The 22703-nt window shown below is 46.1% G+C and overlaps 1 pseudogene; it reads right to left on the reverse strand.

Moving 5' to 3' along the window:
* Positions 1-1491: 1491 nt before the first annotated feature.
* Positions 1492-21224, reverse strand: LOC135823694 (N-acetylgalactosamine-6-sulfatase-like; annotated as a pseudogene).
* Between the last annotated feature and the right edge of the window lie 1479 nt (positions 21225-22703).

Here is a 22703-nt window from a genome sequence, read left to right on the forward strand (position 1 = left end):
ACACAGTTTTACCTAGCAAAGAGATCACTTTATACATGTAGTATGATTGTTGAGACTGAGCATACCATTACATTCCTCGTTGAAATTTATGTGTTCTCCGAGCTTCATGTAGGATTTCTCAGTTACGGAGTGGTGTATGTTTGGCCTGGCTGCGCTGCAGGTTATGTGGTGTATGTTTGGCCTGGCTGTGCTGCAGGTTATGTGGATCATTCTAGTGTTCTACATATACATGTGGATGATCGTCAAGACACACAGCCTGCTCTGTCACACATCCCATGCTCTCTGTGTGTTCGGCAGGCTCCAGTCACCAGGCATATTTGTATAGACAGCACTGCCTCTGCACTTCACATTTTCTCACAATGCTGGCATTTAGCGAGAGTGATTATGATCACTGCAACCATAGTGTACTTGGGAAATTCACCACAAACCATTACTAGTATAACAAACAACTTAGGTATATAACGTGACTTAGTCATTGCACTGAGTCAGCCGTAGACCAAAATATTCATCATTTTACTTGAGCCAGGTACTATCTGGAGCATTGTTCATGATCTTGAGACAACACAGTGGCAGCTAGCCACTTTAATAGTTCCTAATTTTTTGAAGAAGGGCTGAGGCTTCCTGCAGCTTCATCTGTGAAAAGAATTCGGGTGGACACACCCATTCCCATAGCGCTGCATATCACATCCGAACCAGTTCCGAATTTTTTGTTTTTGAATATTACTTCGAGTATTATAGGCCTCGCAGAGCAATTTTCACGCAAGCTCTCTTCATTCTGACTTGCATTGAACTCTTCTGTGCGTTCATGCTGCCATGCAAGAATTAAAAGCCTGCATACCCGAGGTACGCTGTTGCGAATCAGTGCAACATTCAGTGACTGTGATTTGTGCGTGTGTCATTACGTGCGCATCGTCGTGTGTCCGGGTGGGAGCATACGGTGGACGTTGGGTGTCGTATGCTGAAAGCTACTGTACAGGTGTACAGCAGCTGTTCATGCAGGACTGTGAATAGTGGATTTGGACTTCAAAGTGGAATTGTCATGCACAGCAGGCACAACACACTGAGAGTGTTAGCTCCAAACAGTACTGGTAGAGTTAATGTTAGTGAATAAGCAGAGTCACCCACCGATTGAAGAGTGCTCAACACCCCGTGAGGTGAAGTCCGAGCACACCCAGTAGAGACAGAGGACCTTCAAGGTAGTTAGTTACCTGCTAAAGATCGCCCAGAGTCTTGTAAAACTTGGAGTTGTAACATGAATTTCTTTCTCTCCCTACACTGTATCTGTACGGGGGCATCGCAAGGTATTTTAGTGTGGTTACGGTCAGCCATCTGCAGTACTATTTACTCATGACTCGGGGAGGGGTGTCTGATTCCAACATTTAGGATTATTGATTTACAGGGGGCAGGTAGTCGTACGTTCAGTACCGTTGTGACCGTACCATGTCCAATGTCCCTCATGTATGTCGGTGTATACTTCAAAGGACATGTATGTGGATGGCTTCTGATGCTTTTATAACATAGCAAGGCACTGAATGTGGTGGGTTTGCCAAATTTTCGGAATTATCTACTGTCTGCCATGTCGTCAAAAGAAGAATTCTCCAAAATGTGTGCTATAAATTATGTCCACTGGTGAACAAACATCCTCACTGAATGTTGTTCCATTCATAACAAGGTTCTGGCAACACTGAGCAACTCCGCACAGTCGTCGATCAAAACTGCTCTCCACAATGAGTCTTGTCAAAAATAGCCTAAAGTAACAATCATGATAAAGATTGATAAAATTAATGTCTTTGCTCAGGACACAATGGTATCACTAACATGACCATATTGCCACTATTGCCAAAGCCATTGTACTTGAGCGATTTCCCTAGCATGATGTGTGACTGCATGCAGCAATAGAATTCCATCATCAATGCACCCATACACAGTCGGTCTCGGCGTGCGGTGGGATTGGCAGGCACTTGTTCAGCTCCTTGCAGCCAGGCGGTGCCCAGTTCTGTCAGCAGAGTGGAGAAAAAAACAAAAAAACACAACTGAGCTATGGCGCTTAACTGCATACCAAGAGATGTGCAGCGATGCTTGGGGAAACATAGAGTTTTGGTGCACACAACTGTGGATTGCAGTGTTGTCTGGTGGTCTAGCACCCCAAAACATCTACATGTACATGTAAGTTAAAATAAGTGCTCTGCCTCAGGATAGTGTAGAACCAGCCATTCTCCACTTACAAGCAGTATTTTTTTAGAGCGAGTTCTGTCTCGGCATCTAGGAGACGACCAATCATGGAAGTTTCCGCCAAGGGCCTCATGAGCCATCAAAGTGTAAAGCCCGCTCAGTCGTAATTTTACTACTCTTTGATGACGCGTTCAAGGCCTTGGATTAGTTTTGCGGGTTCGCATTATAGTGCAGTGCAGATCCTGAACTCTTCAGAAGATGTACTGAGCCGATGTGCAACTAAAAGCTAAGCATTTGAAAAATGTGCACGGTAATTGACTCCCGGATACTTTGATCTGCATGATTTTCTTTTGTCCACACCTACAAACCCAAGATCAAACATATTACAGGAACCAAGATAGGAGCTCTCCCACACAGATGAGTAGATCCTCCTAGACTATTTTTTGTCCTCTTGATGTCTTGACATACCCAATTTGGTTTCCACCATTAATGCGGATCACTTATCATGTGAGAGAATAAGTCGGAGAAAGAGCATGAGAGAATGATCAAAAACCAGCAATACTTTCATATTAGAACCAAGCCCTCTGTCTACTGGTGCTTGCTTTATTGCAAAGTGCATGGTACCTTGCGCAGAGACTGTTTTCAAGCAAAGATATTTCCACTGGACATCTGGGTTAGACCATACCCTTCTATGTACATGAGATTAAGTGCTGTCACGGTTCTCAGCCGCGCCCATGTACATATATGCAAGCAATATTACACCGTAGCTACATACCCTTCCGTGTGCACGTGGCTAGGTTACATACCTGAACGGCCGGATCGCATTTGTTGAGCTGTGGCTCGCCCGGCACAAGCTTGGACTTATGGTCGTCCACGACTGGCTGAATGGCCGCCATGGCTGCTTTGTACTGTGCTGTGTGGGGACTGAGACAAAACCACACACATAGCACTGTATATGAATATGCATGACTATTGTAGTATATGAATATGCATGACTATTGTAGTATATGAATATGCATGACTATTGTAGTACAGTCAACTTCGCTAATAACGACTGCGGATATAACGACAATTCGCGAATAACGACCGAATTTCCATGCCCAGAGCAAAGTCCCATCTAACTGTATACATTTAACTTCGGATATAACGACTATCTGAATAACGACAATTCGCGTATAGCGACATGCTTTTAGTGCCCCGTGGTCATATTCACTGCTTGAATTACGACTTTCTGGGCTTTTGACAGCTATTTCAAGTACCTGTCAGTCAAGTACATGTACCTGTCATGCAGAAGTACCAGAACCTATGGTGCACTGCACTGGTGATGGATATTATTGCACACATGCCAGAAAATGCAGCCAAGGGGGGGGGGGGGCTTTTCTTCCTTTTTTTATGTTGGCTTCAAAATTGTTGGATTTACCAGCACACCTATATGTATACAATGTACATGTAGTTGTACATGATTGTACAGTAATCATCATACATGTACATATCTCTAGCCCTGTAGATGGCTCAAAAAGGCATATTTTTCAATTGATTTCCCTTGCATATTGAATTTTTAGTTCCTTTCAACTGCAATATGAAAATAAAGTACACATTGACATAGAGCAAGAAAAGAGCTTGATTTTGATATGCATATCATACTATACAAAATATGGGTTCCCATACATTCAAATGGGACTTCGGTTATAAGGACACTTCGCGAATAAGGACACTTTTCTGATGCCCCGCCGAATGTCGTTATTGGCGAAGTTGACTGTATATGAATATGCATGACTATTGTAGTATATGAATATGCATGACTATTGTAGTATATGAATATGCATGACTATTGTAGTATATGAATATGCATGACTATTGTAGTATATGAATATGCATGACTATTGTAGTATATGAATATGCATGACTATTGTAGTATATGAATATGCATGACTATTGTAGTATATGAATATGCATGACTATTGTAGTATATGAATATGCATGACTATTGTAGTATATGAATATGCATGACTATTGTAGTATATGAATATGCATGACTATTGTAGTATATGAATATGCATGACTATTGTAGTATATGAATATGCATGACTATTGTAGTATATGAATATGCATGACTATTGTAGTATATGAATATGCATGACTATTGTAGTATATGAATATGCATGACTATTGTAGTATATGAATATGCATGACTATTGTAGTATATGAATATGCATGACTATTGTAGTATATGAATATGCATGACTATTGTAGTATATGAATATGCATGACTATTGTAGTATATGAATATGCATGACTATTGTAGTATATGAATATGCATGACTATTGTAGTATATGAATATGCATGACTATTGTAGTACTGTAAGACATGTATATATAACGAGGAAGCAAATTTAACGTTTTTAATAACGGATGACATTTCTTCGTTATAATAAGATCCGTCGAGGCCGTACTGCTTCATATATGCTGTGTGTGGATATGGCAGAATACTGCAAGATCGTTAACATATCTTCTCGTTAACCTTTGAATTTTGGACAATCGTTAAATTTGCGACTCGTTATAATAACATGTCTTACAGTATATGAATATGCATGACTATTGTAGTATTTGCATGACTATTGTAGTATTTCTGGATTTATTCAACAAAGTTGCATTGCCTAAATTCATTCTCTCTCACACCTCACATTTGCAACAGCAAAACCATAGTGCAGGGTCGGCTGCGGGGACAGCCACATTGCAAGACAAAAAGAAGAGTTGCCAGAATTTGAGGCAAAACGATACAGCAACAGTTAGTGCAGAATGACCACCCAGATAACAATAAGCAACTAGAACTTATAAAATCAGCACTGCAGAAAGATACAGCAAGGAAACCACTGCATTCACAATCAGAGCAATTATATATATACAGAGGGCGGGTGGGCGGGCCCTTGACGAGCAAGACAAAAAAGAAGGACAATCTTTTTGCGCAAGCGCTGTTTCACAGCGTTCGCTCAACAACGAGAACGTCACTACAGTGACGTCAACCTGCACTGTGTGCCACAACAAAATAATAAAGATAGCAAAAAAACAAGCTTCGCAAATTTTCCAAGTTCGAGAGAACATTGCTTCTCGTTTCTTTCGAATTCTCAGCCAACGAGAAGCGTACAATTGTGTTTGTTTTGCCCTGTAAAAGAGGCTTACTGTGTGTAGATGACACAGTGAACAGACTAAATAAACACAGTGTTCAATACACCGTACAGACTCAATAAACACAGTGTTCAATACACTGTACAGACTAAATACACACAGTGTTCAATACACTGAACAGACTCAATAAACACAGTGTTCAATACTGTCATGTCCTGGACATGGACCATATGTATGTAGTGCGCATGCCCGCACGTGAGCTTGGTCTTTTTCGGATATGGAGTTTGAGACGAACTGAAATCTGTAATGGCCTCGAGTGTGTGTGTGATCGAGCTGGATGAGTCCGAGTAGAACCCACCTGGGGTAGGACACAACAACTGGCGACGAAGATATGGCTCGGATATCATCGCTTCAGCCGTTTACCGGCGGCGACTTTGAAGAGTTTGAGGAAAGACTTGAATTCTATTTCTTTGCCAATGATATTGGAACCGTGGCTGCTTCGGCCAATGCTGCAGACAAGTTGGCTGCCAGCAAGAAAAGGAAGGCTGTATTAGTGAGTTTGCTGTCTGCGGAAGTCTACTCGATTTTGAGGAGCCTCTGTCTGCCAGCGAAAGTAGCTGACAAGAAACTGTCGGAGATTTGCGATCTTTTGAGGAAGTATTTTCAACCTGCAATTTCGCAAGTTTCGGCGACGTTCAATTTCCATCAGTTGAAGCAGAAGGAAAATGAGTCGACTGCGGATTTCATCATTCGTCTGAAGAGATTGGCTGTGAGGTGTGAGTTTACTGATCACCTCGATCGAGCGCTTCGAGACCAGTTTATTGCTGGCTTGAGCAGCTCATCCACTCGAAATTTCTTATTGACGAAAGAAGATACTTCGGCACAGTCGTTCAATGACATCGTCAAACTAGCTTTGACGCAGGAATTGGCTGCGCGTGCGGCCGTGCAGCTGACCTCTCGCTCTCAGCAGGAAGTGCACAAGGTGAATCACCGGCCAGTGGAATCGCGTTCGCAGGCGCAGTCTGGTGTTTCTCATCAATCTCGAGAGCAGAGATTGTGCTACCGCTGTGGGTCTACTCAACACTTGGCGGATAAGTGCAAACACAAGGCCACTGAGTGTCGTCACTGCCACAGGAAGGGGCACTTGGAGCGTGTTTGTCGGCAGAAATCCACGTCAGGCGCGTCGGTGCACAATGTTGTGACTGATGACGCAGGTGAGCATGAATCTGCTGATCTTGAGTGCATGCCAATGTTCCACATTTCGGATCAGGGCGAATTGAAGAGCAAATCTGTGCCCTCCTACAAATTGGAAATTGCTGTGAATGATGTTCCTGTTGTAATGGAAATCGACACGGGCAGTGGCATTTCAATCATTTCTGTCCATGATTTTGAGTCACTTGGGGTGTCTCGTACAAATTTAACCAAACCGAGTGTACGCATGACCGGTTTTTCTGGGGCAGAAATCAAATGTATTGGTGAAGGGAAGTTCAATGTCAGCATTGATGGTGTGGAGAAACCAACACTACTCCGTGTGGTGGATAATGGTGGTCCGTCATTGTTGGGCAGGGATATGTTGTCTCAATTTACTCTACCGTGGAAACAGATTGTCAATGTCAATCATGTTCAAATGGATGGTAGGAGGAGAGCTCTCATTGAGGAATTTGAGGAGCTGTTCGATACGACTCAGGTTGGCAAGCTGAGGTCGGCTCAAATCACCCTGAGAGTGGATGATTCTGATCCAATTTTCCACAAGGCGCGTCCCGTACCGTTTTCTATCACGGAGAAGTACGAGGAGGCTTTGGAGAAATTGGAAGCAGAGGGAGTTATTCGCAAAGTTGAGCACTCCAAATGGGCATCGCCTACTGTGCCAGTACTGAAATCGGATGGTAGTATCCGAATTTGTGCTGATTACTCTCGCTCAATCAATGCCAAGTCTGATTTGGAGCACTACCCGCTACCTACTATTGAGGAAATGTTAGCGAAATTGTCGGGAGGAGATAAATTCACCAAATTGGATCTCTCCCAAGCCTATCACCAACTGGAGCTTGATCCAGCTTCTCGGCCGTACACGACAATCTCTACTCACAAGGGGTTGTATGAATACGTGAGATTGCCGTTTGGCATTCACTCGGCAGTGGCAATTTTCCAACGCACAATGGAATCCATATTGGCAGATCTGCCTGGGTGCATCGTCTATGTGGATGACATCCTGATTACTGGGAAGGATGAGGATGAACACCACAACAACCTGATCAGGGTACTACGTCGTCTACAGGAGGCCGGGATGAAGCTTAATCCCAGTAAGTTTCATTTCATGATGGATGAGATTTCCTACCTGGGTCACACGATTTCTAGTGCTGGTGTGGCTCCCACAGCGGATAAGATTGAGGCAATGCGGGACGCTAAGGCTCCTTCGAATGTTAACGAGCTTCAATCATTCATTGGAACGGCGAATTTCTTGCGACGGTTCATACCTCATTTCGCAACAATAATGGTACCTCTGTACAATCTGGTAAAGAAATCTGCTGAATGGCAATGGGAGGAAAATGAGCAGAATGCATTTTCTCGAATCAAGGCTGCACTGTGTTCCAGTGAAGTACTCATTCACTATTCCTCGGAGAAAGATCTGATCCTTCAAACGGATGCTTCGGGCATTGGTCTCGGTGCGGTAATGTTTCAGAAGGACGAATCGGGCGAGCTTCGTCCTGTAGCGTACGGGTCTCGTGTTCTCTCGTCAGCGGAGAAGAACTACTCCAATATCGAACGGGAGGCGTTGGCGTTGGTGTTTGGAGTTACCAAATTTCGTCAATATCTGTTGGGACGGACGTTCATGCTGAGAACGGATCATCAGCCATTACTCAAATTGTTCGGCTGCACAGAGAAAGTGCCTACTCTGGTATCTTCGAGGCTGAAAAAATGGAAGATGGTTTTGTCGGCATACAACTACTCAATGGAGTACATTCCGGGCAGAAAGAATGTATTTGCGGACTATTTGTCGCGCAAGCCAATGAGTGGCGATCCTACTCGTGATGAAATGGTTGAACAACAGGTGTTGTTTGTTCAAGAAGAATCTGAAATCATCAGGGCTGCTACTGTAGCGGCGGAAACGAAACGGGATGTCGTCCTGAAGAAGGTACTCCATTTCACGATTAATGGTTGGGAGGAAGTGTCAGAGCCAGAACTCTTTCCTTACTTTGCTAAACGGTGGGAACTGTCAGTGGAGGACAACATCCTTTTATGGAATGGAAGGGTGGTCATGCCCGACTCCCTGAGAGTAATCCTACTCAATGACCTACACTCAGAACACTCTGGGGTAGTGAGAATGAAACGGTTGGCTCGGAGATACGTTTGGTGGCCTAAAATCGACGAAGATATCGAGTCGACGGTCAAGCAGTGTGCCCTATGTCAACTCAATGCCAAGAATCCCCCGAAAGAGTTTGCAACTTGGACATGGCCGGCAGGACCGTGGCAGAGACTGCATCTCGACTTTGCAGGACCGTTTCTCGGCAGAATGTTCCTGGTATTGGTGGATGCGTACTCCAAGTACATTGACGTTATTCCGTCGTCCCATGCTACGTCAGCGTCAACAATAATGGCTTTGCAACGCGTGTTTGCTATTTTCGGCCTGCCAAACCATATCGTCACGGATAATGGGTCACAGTTCACAAGCGACGAATTTCAAACGTTCTTGCGGAAGAATGGAATTCATCACACGTGTACCGCTCCTGGCCATCCGGCCACCAATGGAATGGCAGAACGGTACGTGGGGTTTTTCAAGAGCAAAATGAAAGTCATGGATGAGGAACCAGGGCAACTTCACTCAAAGTTGCAGAGGTTTTTGCTCTCGCATCGTACTACCCCACAGGCGAATGGAAAAATACCGGCCGAGATGTTGATGGGGCGACAACCTCGCATCAAATATGATCGTTTGAAAATGGAAGGGCGTAAGGGCGTGGAGGTTTACGAGAACAATCTGGAGCACATGCCGGAATTTCAGTGCGGCCAAGCTGTCCTGGCTTTGAATTTCGGCAAAGGAGGAGATAAGTGGGCCCCAGCCGTGGTCACGGCAGTTCTCAGTCCGATGACGTATCAGATACAAGTCGGTGATGCAATGTGGAAACGCCATCGCAACCAGCTCCGTCCTCGGCAAATCCCTCAGTTCGATGCAGGGGCGTCTGAGCAGAGTGGAGCAAGTTTAACAGCTCAGGTTCCGTCACAGCCGTCACTCAGCAACAACGACGCCAGTGTCACGACAGCGGAGCTAGGCGCGCCGGTCTCAGCAACAACCGGTACTAGTGAGTCTGCGTCGGTTAGCACTTCTCGTGCCAGCTACAGCAAGACGTCGTCACCGCAAGCTGAACGACGGTCAACCCGCGCTACTGTTCGACCAGTTCGTTTCAAGGATTGACGTTCAGAACACCCAGTTCATATAGACCTACTCTAGTCTGTGGAGTTTTAATGATATATTTTGGACTCTGCTGGATATTGTATATAAATTATATATTTATGGTGTATATATGGTGTATAGTGTATCATGAAATATTATGTCTCGGCAGTTGTGAGTTTTGTGATTGCATCTTGATATGTTTGCTATTGCATAGTTCTAGATGCTTCGCCTCAACTAGTGAGGGGGAAATTGTCATGTCCTGGACATGGACCATATGTATGTAGTGCGCATGCTCGCACGTGAGCTTGGTCTTTTTCGGATATGGAGTTTGAGACGAACTGAAATCTGTAATGGCCTCGAGTGTGTGTGTGATCGAGCTGGATGAGTCCGAGTAGAACCCACCTGGGGTAGGACACAACAAATACACAGCAGATACATGCTAGTAGTTTTTGGGCAAATGCGATCTACCAAACTGCACTCGGTGGTGACAACAGACATATTAATCACCTTTCGGTTAAAACACTTTCCGTGTACAGTAAAACAGGCGTGGTACAGCTGCCGCATGAGCTTTTACACACACAGCATGGACCAGCTAGACAGGACACTATAGCCAATTACCGTTAACAATTCATACCGTTACCTGCAGGGACTGGATGTGTCTCTGGTAGCGATACATGTAGCTTAATTAAACTGCTCTATAATTATCTCTCACAATTTTACGACGGCTGGCTGGTAGAAATGCGGCCAACAGCCAAGCAAGATTGGTTAGAAAAGCAGGTGGCTGGCGTATAATATTAATAGTCTCCCTGGTCATGTATGCCCTCTGGCCTAATTCGCTAAAGTATATTTCATCAGTAATCTGATGAGGTGCAGAAGGTATCAATGCCTGTGCCTATGGTGAAGTGAAATGAAGATAACATAACATGACAATCATGTAAGTAACCGCTGTCGCACTAACCGTAAACGGTACTTTTCACCAGGATCTTTGCCCAGGTCAAACACTATCGGTGCCAGGGTGTTGTTGACTTGATCATGTGTGGTCACGTTGGCGATGTCTTCACCCGGACAGAAGTCCGTACCCTAATTGCAGGTAGAACGAAAGACAAAACAACACATGCGTCGATTCACCTACACTTACGCTCTCGGTGAAATCCGACCCCAAGTGCAAAAACTGGCGCCCTGGAACGATTATGATGACATCATTGTATTTGTAAATGTGTACATTCAGCCGCATTTGTGCCACTTCCGGGACGTCAAGGGCCGTGCAAATTGAGGGTGTGCAAATACGCACTCTGGATCTGATTTCACCGAGCGCAACTGTACTATAAGATGAAAAGAGGAACAAACACACTGACTGCATGCACAGCACTGTTCAGTATTGTTGTTAAGACTGATATTATTTGTCACTGCCTTATGCACAGGCTGTACCCTGGTCACAGATATTGACATGCTGAACCAACCTTCTGGAACTCCGCCAAGCTATTCGTCCATGTCCAGTAGTGAGCCTTGTACATGCCGACACGCACTGCCATCATCTCATTGCCACGCTAATAGAAGATTGGTCTGTCCACCGGTGTATTGTTGAAGAGTGCTGGTGCCAGGCTGATGCCGTCAATGATACGATCCTGTGGTAGCTCAATACCAGCTAGGTCTAGACTTGTACTGAACCAGTCCATCAGATTGCCTAGCTGGTGGCTGATCTGTACAAGCATACATTCAGACACACATCACATATCAGTATAGATCTTGTTCTAGACACAACTCTCAACTCTCCAAGGCTTAACAGTAAGGAATATTGCGAATATCACGGATACCGTTCTCACTTGATTAGAATAAAAGCCCCTCTTGAATAATAGCTCCCCTACAAGGACTGTTTGAAAAAATACAAGCCCCTCTTGAATAGAAGTCCGGACTACTATTCGCAAAGCATGGGGTGACCAGCGAGTGCGATGTATGAAGGTCAAGTGTGCAAAGAACATCTCGTGCATATTCATATTGGTACATGTCCTGGTCGACGTAGTGTGTGCAAACTAACTCGGGGCTGAGTTGCTGTGAAAATGAAAGTTTTAGAGATTCGATTGGAATACTGGTATGGAATGAAACAATAAAAGCCCCTCTTGAATAGAAGCCTCCTCGAAATTGGTATTGAAAAAATAGAAGCACCCGGCTTCTAATCGAGTGAGTACGGTATCTACTTGTGACTGTACATCTACTCCTCCCCCCCCCCCACCCCTTCCCTCCCCTCGTTCCTCAAATCCCTGCCACTCCACTAAAAGAGGAACAGTTCAGTTTAGAGAGCAACCCTGGCCTGCTCCCTACCCCAGCTAACACTCACTCTGTTCTGCAGGTTTATAAAGCAATCTTTGTCTTGAAAAAAAGGTCTGAGGATGAAGAAACCAGGGATTCTGCAGCTCCTTGCTTACTGTTCCAGCTTGTATACGACCAGGCCACTGAGCGATGGTTGGCTCTCTCATTCCACCTTCGTATGTCGTCTCCTTGCCACACAGGAATGGCCCGTTGCTACCTCCTGTTGAACCATGCTCGAGGGGAATATCACAAGCAAACACAAACACACACACACACGTACGGACAAACACACACACATACAGACACACATACACACACACACACACACACACCATTGACCATTGGACGCCCATCGCCAGAGGCGATGATAGCGATGCTACAGCAGAAGCCATAGCAACTTGTGCTGGGATTGCACCATTCAACAGCTTGCAAGGCTGAAGAATTGACCACCACTATTCAGCCTGGTCTACACAAGCCACACACACACACACACACACACACACACACACACACACACACACACACACACACACACATGTAAACACAAATGCATATGAATGGCTTCATTGCAAAACGCGATAAACGCCAATCCCATATGGCATTTTCGGTATCAATCGACTCAGTAGGGACAACTGCAAATGATGGACAAAAAGAATTCGCCAAAACAAGACATATACCACTGAACATCTACGTTGAAGTCCACGTTCTATTGCAAAACGCGATAAACACCACCACTGTTTCCGAGAAAAGATTTAAGTGCAACATATCCTATCATGCGGGCCAGTGTTACCCATGACAAGCCAGCGAGTGCTGGCGCAGCACGTAGCAAACATCGCGACTGTACACAATGTCAATGCCAGAGTTCAAAGTACATTGTTTTCGTGTTGTTGCTTTGTAGCAGCTACATCTGCGTTTCCTTTTTGTTCTTTGCATATTTCCTTCTTTCGTAGCGGTTGTTTTTTCGCTTTCGAAACTGAGAAGAGCAGTATGCTAGAGGCGTCAGGGATCGACGACGCTGCTGCTTGCAGTGCTGCTGCTGCTGCTGATCTCCTTCAGAGTTCTGAGCTCAGTGAAGTCGTTGTACTAGTATTTTCTAACCTTATGATACTGATTAGTCCGGCGGATATATCTGGTTTTCCAAAACAAATGTTGAAGAAACACCTTGCTTGAGAAATATATAGACCCTAATTTTTGAGAAAGCCTGTATTCGCCTGTATTCGCATACACCACCCTACTCTTCTAATCTGCTAAGTTCGATTTGACACAAACCCAGCCAGTTTTTGATCACAGAAAAAATCGCTCCTCCTAAAAACTGGTCAAAACGGATTTATCTCGTTTTGCAATAAAGCCCTTCATCTAGTACAGTACTTATTGGAAGCACACACTTCTGGTTCTTGAACAGTATTTTGAAATTTTCACAAGTAAACTTTTTTGTTCCTTTACTTTTGCCTGTATATCACCTGAAGAGATGGCACGAAAGTTTGCTCCTGAAATATTTCAAATTATTGGTGAAGAACCTGAAGTGTGTGCTCCTACTAACTTAGTAAATGTTGTGTGATGTTTACCTTGTTCTTTGGCATACGTAGCTCCACCATTGTCGGACGAGAACATGACTAGTGTGTTTTCCTCAACACCAGCTGAGATGATTGCAGCCAGTATGACACCAACACCATAGTCCAACTCACGCACTGCATCGCCATACCTATAACAGTGTGTAAACGTGTGTGTTTTTACGTGTACATGTGTGTTTATATATATGTGTGTGTGTGTGTATGTGTATGTGAAGATAAAGACAAAGTTAACATCTTCAGGCCATTACTCTATACGCTAAAAGATGACTTGTTACTACTGACAGAGGGAGCTGGAAGTTGATGCCTTGTTGTTAAAGGCCCTTGGGGTGCACTGAATGTCGCTCACCCTACGGGAACGTCACCATGATTGATTCGTAAACATTACGTTGCGATGAAGGACAGCCAGTAGGTCATTATCGCCTCTGGAACTACAGTATCAAACACACGGCATTTCAACTGACTGTAGCGGTTTCATTCCAGCCATTCTCTTCAGAGGTCAAATGACTGGTTACCCAGTATACCAATTTGGTTTTTTCATATCTTGAATACTACTTTCAATGAATGGGGGTGGGGTCGGGGGTCGGGTGGGGGGGGGGGTGCAGGTGCACACAATGCCCTCCTCCAACACCTCCACCCCTCCTTCGACCTGCACCCGATACACAGAACAGTAGTGAAGAAGTGAACAACAAACAGAGTTCCACGGAACTGAATACCACTAATGGACAGCGGTAGCTGACGTGTGACTTACAGCCCACGCTGGCTTGTCCCAAGGAAGTCATGTGACGCATAGACTGGACCATGTGTGGCATCCACTGCCCAGTACAAGAGGAACGGATTGGCTGCCGTTGACTGCTCATTAATGAAGTTTGTACTTCCTCCGTATACAAAAACTTCGTGACTTTTTTTTGAAAGCTGCGCACAGCTCTGGAATTGTTCCGTTTGACTCGGAATAACACTCGTGGCATTGTCTAACCTGTTTACAAGCTATATACAAAGAAAAAAGCAACTCAGACGAATGAGATTGAGTTTTTTCAGAGTCTTCGTCGCTCATGTCATTGTCACCTGACGACGCCGACTCCGCATCGCCAACAGTCGCTGCTTCCGCTCTCATCTCGTTCAGATTCTTGTCACCCGCAGTGATGATCCGACGCTGGACTTTGGCTACGTCCTCTTCATCTTTAGAGCTGTGTACGAATCGGTGTCGACTATATTCAGTTGTTCCAACCCGCGACCTCCATTATACCGTGAAACAAGTCGTACAAGCACATCCACACGCTTCGCATTTTCTCGTCAGGATAATCCTCCCAAGCATTCTACAATGGCTTCGAGGAGGCCCCTGCGATTCCCCTTGGCGACAAAGGACACGTCTGACTGGAGAGAGGCGAAGAAAGCCAGGCCATCGACATTCTGATCCTGAGTATGCGCTGGTTGCACGACGACTGAAATGTTTCATCTTGCCGTGCGAGCGAAACAAAATTTAAAGGGGAAGTTAAGGCAAAAATTAAAATTTCACCAGTTGTAGTCTTCGGGGTGCTGAGTCGAATGGTCGTGGTCCGAGGAAGCTGAGAGTGAGACGCTCCCTTCCTACTTGAATCCCAATCGAACTCGCGCACTTCCACCGAAACTGGGTGACTGCGCCCTACTAGATGGGGATTTGTATGCAAAATGTCACTAAAAGCGCCATTTCGTTCTTAAAAAAGCACGGATGACCGCGATTGGCCCATATGTTGTAGTCTTTGGGACGCTGAGTCGACTGGTTTTGGTCCGAAAAGGCTGCGATGCAGCGTTCCTCCTTTATTCCCAATCGAACATGGTTGAAGAAGCGGTCACGTGGTCCTGGGTGCCCAAATCACCTGGTCACCACGCCAGCAGGTGACAACTTTCACACCAAGGTTCAACTCGGGTTCAACTCGAGTGACAGGACTGCACCCAAAAAAGGTCAAACAGGCTAGTAAGTTGTACCCTGCAGGCACGGTGACCAGGTGACTGGTGTACGCAGGAACACGTGACCGCTTCTTCAACCATGTTCGATTGGGAATAAAGGAGGAACGCCGCATCGCAGCCTTTTCGGACCAAAACCAGTCGACTCAGCGTCCAAAAGACTACAACACATGGGCCAATCGCGGTCATCCGTGCTTTTATAAGAACGAAATGGCGCTTTTAGTGACATTTTGCATACAAATCCCCATCTAGTAGGGCGCAGTCACCCAGTTTCGGTGGAAGTGCGCGAGTTCGATTGGGATTCAAGTAGGAAGGGAGCGTCTCAGCTTCCTCGGACCACGACCATTCGACTCAGCACCCCGAAGACTACAACTGGTGAAATTTTAATTTTTGCCTTAACTTCCCCTTTAATCTATGTTCTCACGCTGCGTAGATCTATGGGGCCGCGCACCGCAAGTACGATACGACTCGAGCCTTGCCAGCTTCAGGGCAGCGAGTGCCGCGTGACTCCGTGTTCCAGCCACGAGCTACACTTCGTCACTGTGTCAGTTTCGAGCAAGTAAGTGTTAGTTTTTTTTTCATTTGACTCTTGAGTTTCTGTCGGCAACGTCCTCACACGCATGGCGTCCGTTGAGAATCTGTTCGGGATCAACCAAACTAACCTCGACATGGACGTGGGTTGTCGATGACAGCCTTTGGCGCCGTTCGTTGTGCAGGTTCTTGCTCAAAAACACCGTTCAAAAAAGTCACGAAGTTTTTGTATACGGAGGAAGTAGCTTCCTGAAAACATTGAAAAACGACACAGGGATGAGTTTCAACATGATATTTGTGGGACTATCTGGAGCAGTTTGAATATTCCTCTTTGTCCAAGGACTTCAGTTCATGTACTTTCTATAACAGTGGTTCACAGTCATGCGCGTCTACTTGACAAAGAAAGAAACGCAGACTACATATTGAAGGGTAGAAAATCACATCACATTGACTTTATTGTATCCACCAGTTTCGTACGGCTGTATATTCATCTTTAGCAGGGACATACACCTGTTCACAACCTCACAGAGAAAGGCGGTGGGTTGGGGGGGGGGGGCAGAATGCAAGTTGGCTTCACTCGGCCTTGTGTGTGAAACCACTAGTCCGTAGAGCAATCATAGCACCCGACTCCTTACAGGGTTTTCTTGCTTGGCTGCAGAAGAGAGAGAGTTCTACATGTTAAGCAATGCAATACAAGTAGGATGGTAGTCACACTGACCTCGATGTAGATTTGGGTTAGATTGGAATACCCGCTGGTTTTATTGATCACAAAGTCCTCGTACAACCGGCCGATCATATGGTCATCGCGATACATAGGAATGTTTGGCTTTCCCTTGTCGTTGTACGGTCCAAAATGGCAGTTGGGGGCTCCGAACCACTCGTCGAAGCCGTGCTTATGAGGCAAGTACTGCTCCTGCTGACCTAGATTCCTAGATCGGAGCAAAAAAGATCAAGTTCATGTACGTGCACAGAGGAAGCCAAGTCAGTCTCAACATGATTTCATTAGTAGCACAGTGCTGCTCAATGAAAATCCAATCAAGCAAGCCAATGCCGATGCCGATGCCGATGCCGATGCCGATGCCAAAGCCAATGCCAATGCCAATGCCAATGCCACACCGGGCGCTGTGCAGACCTGGACATGCGAACACTGGGATGTGGATTGGGCGTGGGGCGCAAACTTGACTCGTGAGATAGGATTTTATTGTACAGCACTGTCCATGCTCGAATGTATAACATGCACTAGGTGATACACTAAGGTACTGGGTATGACGTAGAAGAGAATATTCGGCGTGAGAGTGAGATTGAACAGGTCATGCTGAGGCTGATGGTTGGTATGCAGTACCTCTACCAATCAATTTTATCACCAGGTACTGGTTGTCCTTAGCAACTCCTGACTTCCTTGTGGGAGTGATCTGCCTTGCTTGTAGGATGATCTGACTTGGTTGCAGGATGTTCTGATTTGGGTACAGGAGTATTTCCCACACGAGAATGATCAGACTCGGGTGGGGCAGGGATGCTAAAAAAGCATGGGTCCACGTGCTCAAAACCTATGTCCAGGGATGCATAGAATGTACGTTAGGCAAGCAAAGCTAGGGAGTCCCAATCTGAACTATGCAAAACCTCTTTGTATTGCCCATTGCGCAGGCCAATTTTGTGCATGTATGCTTACTGCTCCAAGTACCTAATTCATATGCTCCACTCATGGTTATTTCTATACTAAGGTGCTGGCAACTGAAATCCGACCCCTGGAGCGGTGCGCTCGCACTGCAAATACTCAGCACGGGATTGTAACTCTCCGAAATTGAGACCGCTAGAATTGGTGCTGCATTCGAACACGAAAATCAGGGGTCGAATTTCAGCTGCCAACACTTATGATTTCTATTCTACCTTGGTCTTCAGGATAGCTTCTTACCATTTCCCGATGATCTTGTTCTTATATCCGGCTTTCTGCAGCAGCTCGGGGAACAGTATCTCCTTGTCCGGAATCCCACCCACGATGTCTTGTGGAGTGTACCCTGCGCCAATGAACGATAACAAGCGATGAGAACATGAACATTGATCGGTGTGCTCGTACCAATGGAGAGGAATGCACAGCTCATTTCGGTGTTCTAAAGGCCATGACCATCATGTAGCTCTGTAATGGTGTGGTGTGTTGGAATTTTGTTTTGTTGATGGCCACACTTTCCTTCACAACTGAGAGTTAGTGGGTCCACAGTGAGGTATTTTTCTTGGGGCAGTTTACCACAGTTCTGTTTGTTCCGTTGACATGGTTACTCTATTTGTGTCCAACGTGACGTCACAGCCTATGCCTTGAAATTGGTCACTGGAATAATTCCAAAAACATAGCCTTCATACCGTGATATACTGAGATTTCACTCCATCTTGGCATGTTTCCATTGGCTCTGCTCTGTACTGGACTGTACTGTCCTCTGTTCATTCACCACTCTTAACAGCACACCGCCAGCACTCCCTAAGCACACTGTGATCACAGTGCAGTTACTATTTCTGTGATCACAGTGCAGTTACTATTTCTGTGATCACAGTGCAGTTACTATTTCTGTGATCACAGTGCAGTTACTATTTCTGTGATCAAGACTAGTTGTCATTCCTAAATCATAGTTTTGCAGCTGACCTAGCTTAACATTCGCGTACTCCCTGATGAAGACCCAAGGACGACAATTTGGCGAGATATTTACGACAACTGCAGTGTAAGACCGTGGTGGTGAAGAAGGAGATTGAAACATGATCAAGACTAGTCATGAAACTACGCTGTAATAACGCTGGTAACATGTGGTAAAAATTATGCTAAGTTTGATCTATTGCTGTTTCGCCATCAAGCACTCACTCTGTCATCAGACATCACTCACCATTCCTGGCATGTGCGTTGGTTGTGTAGAAGCAATTGTGGATGGGCAGTCGGCCACTCATCAATGCTGCTTGCCCTACATTGTGCCGATACGAGCAAAATAGCACATAGCAGAAAAGGGGATACAGGCAGTTGACTCGTAAACTTTGAAATTCTTTAATCTTTTGCTTGCCAGTCCCGTATGCAAAGTGTATAATTGCTTGGCCGATCGACTGCACTTGTCCGAACAGAATCGAGAACAGGTCGGGTAGGAGCCGGAGAGGGCTGTGGTGCTCGGTAAAATAGGTCCTTTGGATGTTTCAGAACGCAAGCACAAACGCCATGCACCACCCGGCTGCATTCTCATAGTGCTTTCATCATGTCATGTTTGTATTACAGTCAGACCTTGCACAACCGCACACATCCGTTTTCCAGAAGAAAAAAACCGGATAGGCGAGGGAACCGGATAATCGAACACACATACCGTATGTGTGCATTGCATATGCTGTAAATCGGTAACCAATGATTTTCTTCCGGATGGCGAGGGATCCGGATAAACGAGGACCGGATAAGCGAGGTCAGACTGTATCTCAGTATTATGTTAGATATGGAAAAATGGAGTCCAGAGCAGTTTTTCTGACTTCTCTCTCTCTCTCTCTCCTCTCTCTCTCTCTCTCTCTCTCTCTCTCTCTCTCTCTCTCTCTCTCTCTCTCTCTCTCTCTCTCCCTCTCGCTCTCCCCCCCCTCTCGCTCTCCCCCCCTCTCTCTCTCTCTCTCTCTCTCTCTCTCTCTCTCTCTCTCTCTCTCTCTCTCTCTCTCTCTCTCTCTCTCTCTCTCTCTCTCTCTCTCTCTCTCTCTCTCTCTCTCTCTCTCTGTCTCTCTGTCTCTCTGTCTGTCTCTCTGTCTCTCTCTCTCTGTCTCTCTCCCTCTCTCCCTCTCTCTCTCTCTCTCTCTCTCTCTCTCTCTCTCTCTCTCTCTCTCTCTCTCTCTCTCTCTCTCTCTCTCTCTCTCTCCCTCCCTCTCCCTCCCTCTCCCTCCCTCTCCCTCTCCCTCTTTCTCTCTCTCTCTCTCTCTCTCTCTCTCTCTCGTCTCTCTCTCTCTCTCTCTCTCTCTCTCTCTCACACGCGCACACACACACACACACACACACACACACACACACACACACACACACACACACACACACACACACACACACCATTCGAACATTTGACGCCCATCGCCGGAGGCGATGATAGCAATACTACAGCAGACGCCATAGCAACTTGTGCTGGGATTGCACCATTCTGGCATTCAACAGCTTGCAAGGCTGAAGAATTGACCTCAACTTTTCAGCCTGGTCTATACCACACAGGTATGAAGTGGTTTTTCTGGCCAGTGAATTCCTATTCAGCTTTGGGCCTTTCCATTTTTTCCCGCACACACATCGCACCACATACTCCGGCATGCACTGGCTGTTGGTAACCTTACCACCCAGGGGAATGAAAGAAAAGTCAGGAGGAGTCTGAGAAAGAGACGAAGGACGTGTGTGATCATAATCGTCGGGAATCACCCCCCCCCCCCCCTTCCCACACACACACACACACACACACACACACACACACGCACACACACTGGCAACTGAATGGTATTGGTGCATGGATAAACTGTTTCTCCACAACTCCATATCCATTATGCAATGCTGAACAATGAAAATTAATACAATTACATGAATATGTCAGCATCTGGCTTCGAGGGAAACAGAACCCAGTGTTCACAGCCCTGTGTTCATGGTGTTTGTTGGCTCACATGATTGATTTTCATGGACTAGCACTGTATAGCTATAGGCTTTTGGCACCAGGTCTCGAGCCAGGGCAGGAGCCCCTTACTCTGGACCAATGATGCTCCACTAGTACATGATTGTACTAGCTACAGCGCAGTCAGCTCCACCAGCTACGGCGCAGTCAAACACAGGAGCGGAGTCTGCTGAGAGAACGACTGAGCCGTAGCTGATCGGCCATCGCTGGCAATGACCATAAGTAAGGATTCATCGTGTAAATCTACCATGCTATACAACCCTGCCCAACATGGTCACAAACTCATTTTTACAAGCGCGTCGGTCCAGAACGAGTGGATTCACCGCAATGTTCCACATCGCGGAGCACTTAGCCCTGCAAGGTAAGCCATGTTCAGTACAAATGCCGCCATTGTTAGGAAATATTTCTTACATCATGATGACATCCAGGAGCAAGAACACGAAGTGCGGTTTCTTGCCCACCGCTGCCCTGCCAGTGAGCAGAGCAATCGCTAGCAGGCAGACGACGGCCTTGTTGACGCAACTTATGCGACCGTCCGCCATTCAGCATTATCCTCCTAAAATCCCATAGATGGGCACTGCACCCCTAGACCCTCACTGGCCTCAGTGCATGCAGCACAGCAGCAGATCTAGTTGTAAGTATTCTACGACCGAACGTCCGCCTGCTTTCGCCTTGCGCGTCTCTGGAGACCTTGAAACAAGTGAACGTAAACGACCACTCAAGCTAGGAATAGTACTAGTACTAGTAGGATAAAGCGAGACTTTTCACGTATGTATTTCAAAATATGCAGCGACATAAATATATGGGTCTCCGACATTTTTGTCACCATTAGGCATTACCATTACCTCGTACTCAGTTCACCATAATTCGTGTTCTTTGCGTCCACATCTTAAAATTAATGAATAATGGCATTCACACGTAGATCTATGTACACGGTAGATCTACTTGAACTAGTACTTGCTGATCATCTCTCACTCTCAGGCACACCCTTCACTCGCCGTTCAGTTTTATCGACTCCTTTGGTTGGCAAGAGAATTAATTTCGCACCGCGGTTGGCTAGTTGTTTCGAGTTTCGATCGTCTTTAGACTCTTTAGTAGGTCTTCATGATCACTGATCAACGGAGCTCAGAACCACTCGGACGTGAAAGATCTTGAGTACAGTCATCGCTACGTCCCTTGTCTTTATGACCTGGCCTGGCTCTGCAGACTGCAGTTGCAGTGTCTGGAAACCTTGACTTAGTCTGTGCTTGACGGTGAAGACAGTAGTGCTTATCTAGTGCCAGGGTGGAGTCCTCTCCCCTCCAGGGTATCCACCATGATCTGGTATGAAGTACTGGCGTTGGATGGGCTGCGATTCGAGCTGCAGCGCCGTTTAGTCGGCGATGTGGACGAAATCTTGGATCGCCTTATCAAGGCCGGTATTTTTAGTGGCAGTGATCTGAACTACGTCAAGATCAGCACCAGCCCACTGAGTCCTGGTAGAGTGGATGAACTGCTACACTATCTGTATAGCGTTGGCGAGAGAAAGGAGTGCGAACACGCGTTCAGCGCCTTCTGCAGAGTGCTGAGAGACTATCTGGGTTTAGCAAACCTGGCTGAGTCGTTGGAAGCAGAGGCGAAGGTTTGCGAGAAAACAATGGGGCCAGAAGATGCGACCTGTTGTGAGCTGGTGCGAGCCATGGAAAGTCTAGATTCGCGTGTTGAGAGAAAAGTGGTGGAGGAACTGGCCAAGAAACTCGAGTGTGGAGGAGCGAGTTCGAAGGGTGACCGTGAAAATAGAACAGTTGATGAATGCGCACAGATTCTGAAGAATCACCTTGGCAACCTGAATGAGAGTCTCTGCGGGATGAGCCGGGATGGTGCTAGCTGTCTGTCCTACTTGAATACCGACGTGCGTCAATGCTTCGTGCCACTGCAAGCCATAAGCGAGAAAGAAGCGCAGCGCGAGACTTTCCAGCATCACCGTCAGACACGGACGCTCGCAGCTGCAAAGCAACGGCAGCGAGGAAGCAGAGCAGCAAGTACGGT

Source organism: Sycon ciliatum, chromosome 8 (assembly GCF_964019385.1).
Source record: "Sycon ciliatum chromosome 8, ocSycCili1.1, whole genome shotgun sequence".
Lineage (NCBI taxonomy): Eukaryota > Metazoa > Porifera > Calcarea > Leucosolenida > Sycettidae > Sycon > Sycon ciliatum.